We start from the raw sequence: 9,945 nt of genomic DNA on the forward strand, positions 1-9,945 counted from the left end.
GAAAGGATTTTCTCCTTCTACACTGAAATGCAGGTCAGGTCAGCGGGCGTCTTTTAGCAGTGTCAGATCTTTCATTAGGGCTTTTGGTGTTTATCTTTTCATAGGGCAAGAGTAGCTAGAACTCTGTTCTTTTATAGAAACTGATTATAATCAGCTATTTATCGCTGAGATTAATTGCTCCATTTTACCAGACATAGCTTTGTGGTGTAAATGAAACCAATTAAAATCATATTGCATCTTACTTCTGGGCATTCCCATAGCCCATCTGAGATCTTCTACACCACCATTCTTCCCTCTTTACTCCTTTACCTCCAGATTTATGTGGCATATCACTTTGGGTGAGGAAGGCTGAACACAACTCCTTCAGAGCCCAATGCTGTCACTTCTGTATTGGCCATAGGAGAGATGAGACTGCAGAGTGAAATGATCTTCCCATATGGCATGAAAACAGTACACAGTCTCCACACTGTCCCCAGACCCGAGCCAGGGAAATTCCTTTGCTTCTTACAGGGAACACTGGCTGCAGCAGGATTTAGTCTTCCAAGCAGGGCAAACATTTATGAATTATAGGCACAAACATATGACATTTACAAATGTCTACTTTACTCTTCCTGTTTCCATTGAAGTCGGTGGCAAAATTCCCATTGACTTCAGTGCCAACAGAATCTGGCCTACTGTCCTTGAAAGATATGTTTTCTATTAAAATATGATATAATGAGCATTATGCATCCACTTAAACTGGATCCAAGAACAGAAAGCTGCTGATTATGAGTATAAGGTGAACCCTTTCCTATTTCTCCACTATTTTAGTTTAAAATTAAACAGTGTATTGCTATTAGGATCCATAAATTACTCCTGATACTCAGCTCCCATGATACTAGTCATCTAAGTATTGTTATTAGTTAAAATGCATAGTAGATATGTAACTGCATATATGTACAGAAAATGACATATAGTAAATGTGTAGTATAGCATACGCACTGGGTGCTGAGTTCTGTTACCCTTGTCCTTAGAACAGTTAAATGAATTTTATCCAATAAAGTTAATATGATCAAATAATTTATACTTATGAAAAAGCATACACAAAAAGTAGGACAGGAGATCATGAGTTCTAATTCTGAATCTGTTCCTGAACCTCTTTGTGCTCTGGATAATTGTTACTTACTATTTGTATTGTGAAAGTAGGACAGGGACCTAAAGGTCCCAATCTGAGATTGGGGCCATATTGTGCTAGGTGCTGTACACATGTATAAGACAGTGGTAGGCCTAAGAGCTTAAGGGATAGATTGTGACCATCCTCACTCATGTTGAGTCTTGCTCTACAAATAGTTCCAATAAAGCAAATAGTTCTACTCATAGACTGGGGGTCTGTTCAGTGTGAGAAAGTGTTTCTCAACTTCTCTTTCCCAAAACATAAACTGGGGGTAATGAAATGATATTATAAGTAGTTGTCAGTTAACATTAGAGAGTGCTAGAAATGAAAAGTGGTGTATAATTGGTAAGGCTAGGCAAAATTCTTGTTTTAATTCAAGCATAATTACTATTAAGGAGAGAATATGGTGCTATATTAATATTAGTGAATTCTACAGCATTAATAATTCCTCACTGAGGCAAAGCTCTCTCGTTGGGATTTTGTATGAGTAAAGACTGATCTCTGACCTCAGAATATATTAATTTTCAATGATGATACATGTTATATATTGAACCGTAGTGCTTCCATCTAAGTCAGTAATTGAGACTAGCAGTTATCAGAGTGTTTAGGATTAATTCATAAAAAATAAACATTGTTAATCATCGTCAGTAATTTAATTGGTGCCCTACAGTTCATCTTGGGTTGGAAAGTCAAATGAATATTGTTATGGACAGTGAAGAAACTGTGCAAATATATTTATGCAATTCTAATTTTGTCTTTGGGTGTTGGGTTGCCTTGGGTTAAGTTGCATAATGGTAAGTAAAGTAACTGGACACAATCCAGTGCAAAGTGATGCATGAAAGAGGCACTTTCCCCTAGCGTGTGGAAATTTGTATCAGCAAGAAACAGATAGTCCACTACAAGTTATGAGTAGCTGGAGATCTGTGTGCATTTTGATACTCACATTCTTTTCAAATGAATCATTCTTTAATGCAGACATAAGATCCCTAGCTTACTGAAGCTAACAAGCCACATGCTGACATTAGGCTACGTTAACCCTGGATCTCCACTGACTTCTATCCGTCTACTTACGTGACCTCAGTTCACTGTCTAAATGCTGGCTGAGGAAAAGCTATGGGTGAAGTAGAGATGATCCAGCACAGTACATTTGTCAGTAAATCAGTTTCAGAATTCGGGTTACATCTCAGGTCTCCCAAAACCTTGTCTCACACCCAAGATAGTAATCTCTGGTGTGCCAAAAGATGTCTTGTTCTCACATTACCATCTGTATTTTCAGAAGAGGTCAGCGTAACTCACCATCTTGTCCAGTGGCTGGGGGATGGGCCTTCACTTTGGTCTGTAATTTTGTAGAATTTTGTTTGCCATAGCTTGAGTTTCTAATGTGCATCTCACTGCAGTCCCATTGACAATTAGGAAAGTGAAAGGCTTGGAACAAATCATATTCCACGAAAAGGCACTTAAGAAAAAAATGATGACAGTCCTTACCATGGGTGACTGGTGCCTCCTGAGTCGGGGGGGGGGGGCACTTGCCCCCCAGAGGGCAGTCAGCGACCCGGGGGGGGGGCCCCCTGTGGCTAATCACACTGATGCAGGAGTGCCAGTGCGATCAGCTGCAGGGGAACCCCCCCCACAATAGGTGCGATCGGCCATGGGGGGACCATGGGGATTGCTTCTCCTAGTGCCCCCACTCCCCAGCTGGCACTCTTGCCTGCCCACCCTGCTCATCGTCTAAGTGGGGACCGCTGCTGTCAGGAGGTGCATGTCACCACTGGCCCTTACTTGGGTAGTTCATCCAATCCAATAAGAACACTCATCCACACAATGCCAGTGAAACCACTCCATGGCTCCTTTGCAGTTCTAAGGCTGCCATTTTCTGTGCTGCTCTTGCAGGCTTATTTTGTGGACAACAATAGCAATGGACTTGCATAGTAAGCCAGTCTAAGCCCAGTGTCAAAACCTGTCTCACTGCATGTGTATTTGCTGGGCAGTAAGCATAGCACTGGGCTCTACAATGGGTGCTAAGCACAGTGTGGGGACTGCTGGGCTAGGGACAGATGATACACATAAACTGGTTTAAGTGATCAGAAACTGATTTAAACCTGTAACAGAACAGAAGTTCAGTGAACATAAACCAGTTTCAAAATGGCTGAAACTGGTTTCAGATAAACCTGGTCCAATGTAGCATCAGACTTAACTGATTTGGGTCAAACCGGTTTATGAAACTTCTGTCCAAAATCAGTCTCCCAGCATGCTTTTAAGCCCTGGGCTGGGCTGGGCTGGGCTGGGCTGTGCTGTCTGCTCCAGAGAGCACAACTGGACCCATCCCTCTGCTCCCTAGCTGAAGCAGTGAGGGTTGGCTCACTGGCCGGTTCACTGCCCCTGGGCAAACCCCAGCTGGGGTCTAGGGTCAGGGACAGGGGTTAAACTCACCTTCCCTCAAGTACAGAGCTGCCCTACCTTGCTGGCTTATTTAGTGCTGGCTGTGACTGTGGACTAGAAATCCTAGAGGTTCCTGGAAGCAGGAAAAAGAAGCGATGAACAATCCTGGGGACTCCTGCTGCTGTGATTGTGGACTGCAAATCCCAAACACCTTGGGGGCAGCAGAAAGAGGAAGTGAACACACAGCCCATAGTGGCTGTGTGCCAGAGAGCTGTGCTCTAGTGTCCCCCAGCTTCTGGCTTGAGCCACTGCAGGCATGTGGCTGCATTTCCTGAATCACAAGTGAATGTCTGTTCATTTGCTTATTGGTTCAATCTTTGCAGCTTAGATTAACCTGCAAAGACTGAATCAACTCAGCCTTGGGCTTTTTGACTGTCTGTACTTAGGCTTGGTCCTTCCACCACCTAGTGGTACAAGTTCATAGGTTAAATTATGTCATGGTCCCCTGTGGCCTTAGAATAGGTAGGATTTGCTTCATGCAGAAGTTCCATAACCCTGGAGTAGAATGGAAAAGAAGGCATTGCTAAGGACCTACCCTAGCATCATAATAGGAATAATGCAGTTGATCAAAATATGACAAGGCTTTAAGGATTAAAGGAGGCAGAGCATTTCTGATCTATCTGCATTAATGCTACATACATGCAAAATAAGCAGAAGTTCTTATGCATACATATAATTTTGATTTAGCTGGCATTACCCAAAGACACATGACTGAAATGCTATTGTAGCAAACATGCAGTGGGAGTAGGAGCAGGCTTCAAATGTGCTGCTGATGCCAATATCAATGTGGTATAGAGGAGGAGTGAGCTAAATCATAAGATGATGTGGACCATGTGATTGTAGATGAGATGTATTATAAATAACTACAAAGACCTAATCCCAGTCAGCTAATGTACATGCCAGTAGTGCCGCTGACTTCAATGGGAAGTGATGTAAGTAAAGCCACCAGGGCGTGGCTCATTCTGTAGGGGAGAAAGACCTCAATGGAGAGCATGATCCCAATATATTGTGGAGCCTGATCTAATGCCTGATAAAGCTGATGGAAGTCTTTTCAAGCAAGAATGGTCTAAAACTGAGGAAAAAATAGGGAGAGCTCTTCACCAAGATCAGCGGTGATTAGTTATCTGGCCTTCCCTGGAGAGACTGATGTGAAATCTTGGTCCATCAAAAAGATGCCTGTACTTCATGTTACGATAAAAAGCAGACCATCCCTCCCCTGAATTGCATAGTACAGGATGGCTCTGCTTTCCCTGCCAGTGCATTGCCTCTGTGGCACAACTGAGCCTTTTCAGATAGAGACTCTATCCATTTGTCCCCTAAAATGGTGTTGTATTTTAGCTAATGATGAGGCTCCAGACAGACTAATACACTGCATAATTATATGTCTTAGAAACTAGTAGTTCTCTTACTTGAGGGGTAGATCCACTTTCCATTGCAGAGGTGGTAAAGTCAATAGCTGATGCTCACTCACAGAAAGTAAAACAGACAACAGAGTGATGAGATACAGTTGGGGATGACATTCAGACAGTTAGATCAGACATTAGCAGAAATGGTTCAGGGAGAATCCTTGGGAAATGAGACGTTTCAGACCCCACCTCTCGGCCCTGCTCTCCATGATTTCCGGACAGCTGTACTGCGGGAGAAATAATAGCAACTTAAGAGAAATGAATGAAAAATAAGGGGAGGAAAAGGTTGGGGAATGGTTCTGAATATAGAAATAAAATGAGCAAGGGAAGCGTTGAGCAAGGTCTCGTTATCTCAGACTGCACCTCAGAACAGCCCCCGCCCCGTCTTTGCTGCCATCATCTGAGCTCTGCAGCTGGTAAGAACAGCATCAACATGGCAGATCTGTACATATTATGGAGGGTCAAACCACAGGCTCTTTTAGACTTTACTTCTGTGTGAAATGCTGTTTGCCCCCTCCGATTATTTTCTGTGTCAGCCTCTGTTACTCTGTTAGGCTTAGTAAGAGCAGCTAAGATATGAACCCTGTAAACCTTGGTGATTTTTAAAATTTGATTTAGAAAATATTTGACTAAGGAGATGCAGCCTAGAGAAACGTTCACCCAGCTTGGCTCCCAGCCACTAGGCCATCTGCATCCCTGCACAAGGCTAGTTTATATTTACCAGCTGTGTTAAAAATGCTTCCACAAAGGGTAGGGAGCACCACCTTGTGGCTACTTTGGATGTGAATGAGGTCTCTGTGGTTGCCTGGAGGGCTCTGGATGCTCTGCAGCAGCCCAAAGAGAAAGATGGGCTCCGTTTGTGTGCGAAATCAATCCTTCCAAGGCACCATATCCTAACTGGGTGTTGCTGGGGCTTTACACATTATTCCCAGGGCTGATGTCTCCAGCACTTCAGATGTCTGTAGAAACACTTGCCATCAAATGCTAGGGGAAAAATCTCTTCTAGGCTAATATAGGCTATGAGGGTGAGAAGAAAGCCAGGCTTGTCAGAGTGTACAAGTTAATAATCTAATCCTGCCCTGCAGTGAATACACCAGCAGGAAGGGAATGTATTAGCAACAGAAATTAGGTCAGTTTGGATGAATCTTGGCTATACTGCCGTCTATCATCCATCTATCTAGTTTTTTCCCTGCCTGACGCTTAAACTGTAAGGTCCTTGGGGCAGGGGTTTTTGTCTTGAATTGGGTACAGTGCTTAGAGCAATGGTGGCTGGTTCACGATGACGGCTTGGTGGTGCTCCCACAAACCAAGCCACAACAATAGAGGGAGATGCCTGAAGCCCTGCAGAGCAGGCAGGAGGCAAGACCTGCCAGCTTTCTTTGAGCAAAAGGCAAATGATGGACTTTTTAGTCTGTCCGGTTTCCAGGGCTGGCCCAAAAATGTTTGGGGCCCCCTGCAAGATATAGTTTTGGGGCCCCTGATGTAAAGAAGCTGGCAGCGGGGGGGAGGGGAGGTGGCGAGCAGATGAAGAAGCTGGCGAGCGGGTGGTGAGTGGCTGGATGTGGAGATGCCGGTGGTGGTGGCAACACGGAGTGGGGGGAACTGCCTGCCCCCCCTTGCTACGGCACTGATTTGAAGCGTTCATGGCCGCAGGGGGCCCTTTGGCTGCACAGCCCCCTGTGGCCGCAGGTTCTGCAGGATAGGATGGGTCGGCCCTGCCAGTTTCTTAACGAGATTAAGGAAAGCAACAAAGAAAGAATAAAGGGCAGCAAGAGCATGGCATGGTACTTACTTTGCACCTGCTGTCTTGGTTTGGTTCATGCATTGTCTCCAGAGCTCCACAGGGAGGTTTCTCATAGGTCAAGGGGCAGTGCACAGAAAACACAGACCCATAAACATCCCCTCTGCACAGGCCACCTCTGAATTCAATAGGGTCCAGAGATCGCAAAGGAAATCGTTTGGACCCCCACCTATCTTGCAATGCTGTGGATTCCCTGTGTTCTGGCAGCCAAGCTATGGGAGAGCCTTGGCTTCTTTGTCTGTTCCTGTGGGGAACAGGCGTTGGAGATACTTATCACCACTCTGGCCAGGCGGTTTCTGCTCTCCTGGCTAGCTCTGCTGCAGTAATTACCTAATGCAACTTCTTCCCCAGGATTTGATTATCCTGTCTGGGTCCTGAGTAGCAATGATTTGGGGTCATTGGCACTAATCATCACTTCTTAAAGAAAACCCTCACAAAGATCTCCCACCACAGTGTACAGACAGGATGTAGGGATAGTTTGTCTCAGGAAAGGGCCCAGGTCTAGCCATGGCAGATCCTTGAGGAGCTGCAGTGTGCCGTATGCAGTGGAGGGGATGGGGCTGCAAACATGTAAGAGTCTGCTTCTTCACATAGATGGGGTTCTCCATATGTGAGTCTAGAGGAATTACTCATATTCTAGGGCTGTAGAGATATTAGGGCACTTTATTTATGCCTTTTTCTTGGCCAGAAGGGAATCTACTGTCAACTCCAAAGCAGTTATGCCACTTTCTTGTGTTTGGAAATTTAGGAAATATTTTTAGGAAAGGACAAAACTTGGAGAAAGCAGGGAAGGATGCTATACACAATGGAGAACAGCAGGGCATTTGGTACTCTTTCTAGTAACTATCCCAAGCATAAAAAAATGTTTTTCTTGCATAAATTTATTAGGACCCAGTTGTGTTCCGATAGAATGCAATGACCAAAAGTCCCAGTAATTTCAATTCAACAAAATTTGGGGTTCCTTGTTGAAAGACGATGATTTAAAAATAGCCTCTGTGTTTGGGCATCTCATGTTCTGGGCCTTAGGACAATCTGTGCTTGTTTCATATTGTTTTAACAGACCCAGAAAAGCTATAATGCCAGTGGACTTTTTTAAAAGTTGTGTGTGCTTAACAATTCTGAAAAATCAGGTCTGAGAGATCTTAAGATGGGCATATAAAAATCAAGACTATTTTTTAGGACTGTGACTTCACTGATTTGCTTGGCTGGCACATGAAAGAATCAGTCCTGATTCAGGAGCCAAATTGTCTCTTCCTCTAGCTAGGGACTTTTTTCTTCGGGAATACATTCTCTTCTTCTGCTTTAATTTTAGTTTAACACAGAGTGTAAAACCAGATACTGTATCTTCTTCAGCAAACAAGTGGGCAGTAATGTTGGGAGTGTGACTTTCAGAAGCACACTGAAGCCTTAGCATACCTGGGGGCTCCATGGGCACTTAGAGGTAAAGTTATTTACTACCAGCTTATGATCTCATGTAAAAGTCTATAATGAAAATAAAAAAACGAAACAGTAACCTTTGTTACTCTCATAGCAGAGAGACATACAAGAAGGGATGGTCCTTGCTCTATGGGTCTAGAAAATCTTTTTAGGTTGACACAGAGACAAATAAAATCAGGGAAAACAATTACAGGATTTTGCCAGTTGAGTAAGGTCACTTGAGTAGGTATTAGGAATGTGTTCTGTAAATATTTAAGACTGGTTTCTTTTCCTTTACATGGGAAATGATGGTGTATAGAAGATCATTAATACCACATCTTCACCTATGTTGCAGAAATGTAGAGACTCACATCTGGCAGGTATGGAAGTTGTGTCCTTGAACTACTGTAGTGAGCAGCTGATTTTTCTTATGTTCCTTATCATATATCGTATTCCGATAAGGCTGGGAAACAGTCAACAAAGCTGAGAAATCATAGATTGTAAAGCAGATGCTAAGCAGACTTAGGAAGGGCATTTGAAAAGGAAATAATCAACACTCTATTGATTCGTCAAATCTACTGTACTTGGCCTAAGTTCAACATCATGTACACTACTGGTATAATTCCATTATTGCAAGAGACTTACCTATGGTTTTTTCAAAGTAAGTGAAATCAGAATTAGGCCAAAATAGGTTAGAGAAAACCTGGTTAAACCTGAACTTTGACTCTTGGATTGTCTTATGTTGCTAGAGTGTTGAAGCAAGAGAAGTTTAGGAAATGGAAGACCAGAGCCCCAGACTAAAACCCTAAGGGGCGTGTGCCAGATGGTGCTATCAGTTTACATCTGTGCCACTCTACTGGAGCCAGAGCAGTCTGAGAAGAGGAACTTGGAAGAGAACTTGGCCCAGTGGATTTACCCCCAGGGCTGAATTGCCCTGATGTGTCCCTGGACAGACCAAAATTGCCAGATATAAATCACAGAAGTCAAAGATGAAAAAATAAGTATTAGATTACCTAGTCCACATCTGAGCCAGCACAAGACATGGGCTCCAGACAGACAATGTAACATGTCAAATATGAAATTGATAATAGAGACTGCAATCAGCAACTAATTTAGTGGTATAATAACAGTGAATACAGCATAGAATACAAATGAAGACTTTTGGCAAGCAGAGATAGTGTGGGTAAGGGGAGCAATGAATATCTGTTTGTTCTATATCAGTATTGACAATGGGATAGGGATGTGGTTGAGATGTGGTACGAACACTGGGTTTCCTGTTCTATGCTGCACCTCTGGGAAGCTTATGGTGCATTTGCCTTCTCTTGATTCTAGGTTCTCCAGAGGCTGACATGGCCGTGGCACAAGTTAGAGCTGTCACTATCCGCTATAACATATGGCAGCATGTTTCAAGCTGCCTACAGTCTATGGTATAATCCAGCATGCCTATAGCATCATACACTGTGAATTTATCTCTGACCTCCCTATCCTCACCCTACCATGACATACTCCCTGTACTGGGATTTTTGTGAGTATAGCATGGAATTTGTTATGGCAGCCCTATACTCTGCCTGTGCTACAGAAGCACAGTTATGGTATAATAGTAGTCCCTTTAGCCCAGTGGAGAGGGCTCCAAGGGCTGGGCGGACGAGGAGAGAGGGCAGGGGGCACAGTCTGTCACAGGAGCCACTGAATTCTAATCCCAGCTGATCATTGACTCTGTGTAGGCTTGG

General features: G+C 43.7%; 1 long non-coding RNA gene across 1 annotated transcript; it reads right to left on the reverse strand.

Moving 5' to 3' along the window:
- Positions 1-3,922: 3,922 nt before the first annotated feature.
- On the reverse strand, positions 3,923-5,488 carry LOC109294573. Its single transcript, XR_002096571.1, has 3 exons — positions 5,362-5,488; positions 5,002-5,225; positions 3,923-4,087 (listed from the first exon to the last, which is right to left on the reverse strand). It is a non-coding gene; the product is annotated as an uncharacterized LOC109294573 (long non-coding RNA).
- Positions 5,489-9,945: the final 4,457 nt, after the last annotated feature.

Source organism: Gavialis gangeticus, unplaced genomic scaffold (genome assembly GCF_001723915.1).
Source record: "Gavialis gangeticus isolate Ggan-Ray unplaced genomic scaffold, GavGan_comp1, whole genome shotgun sequence".
Lineage (NCBI taxonomy): Eukaryota > Metazoa > Chordata > Crocodylia > Gavialidae > Gavialis > Gavialis gangeticus.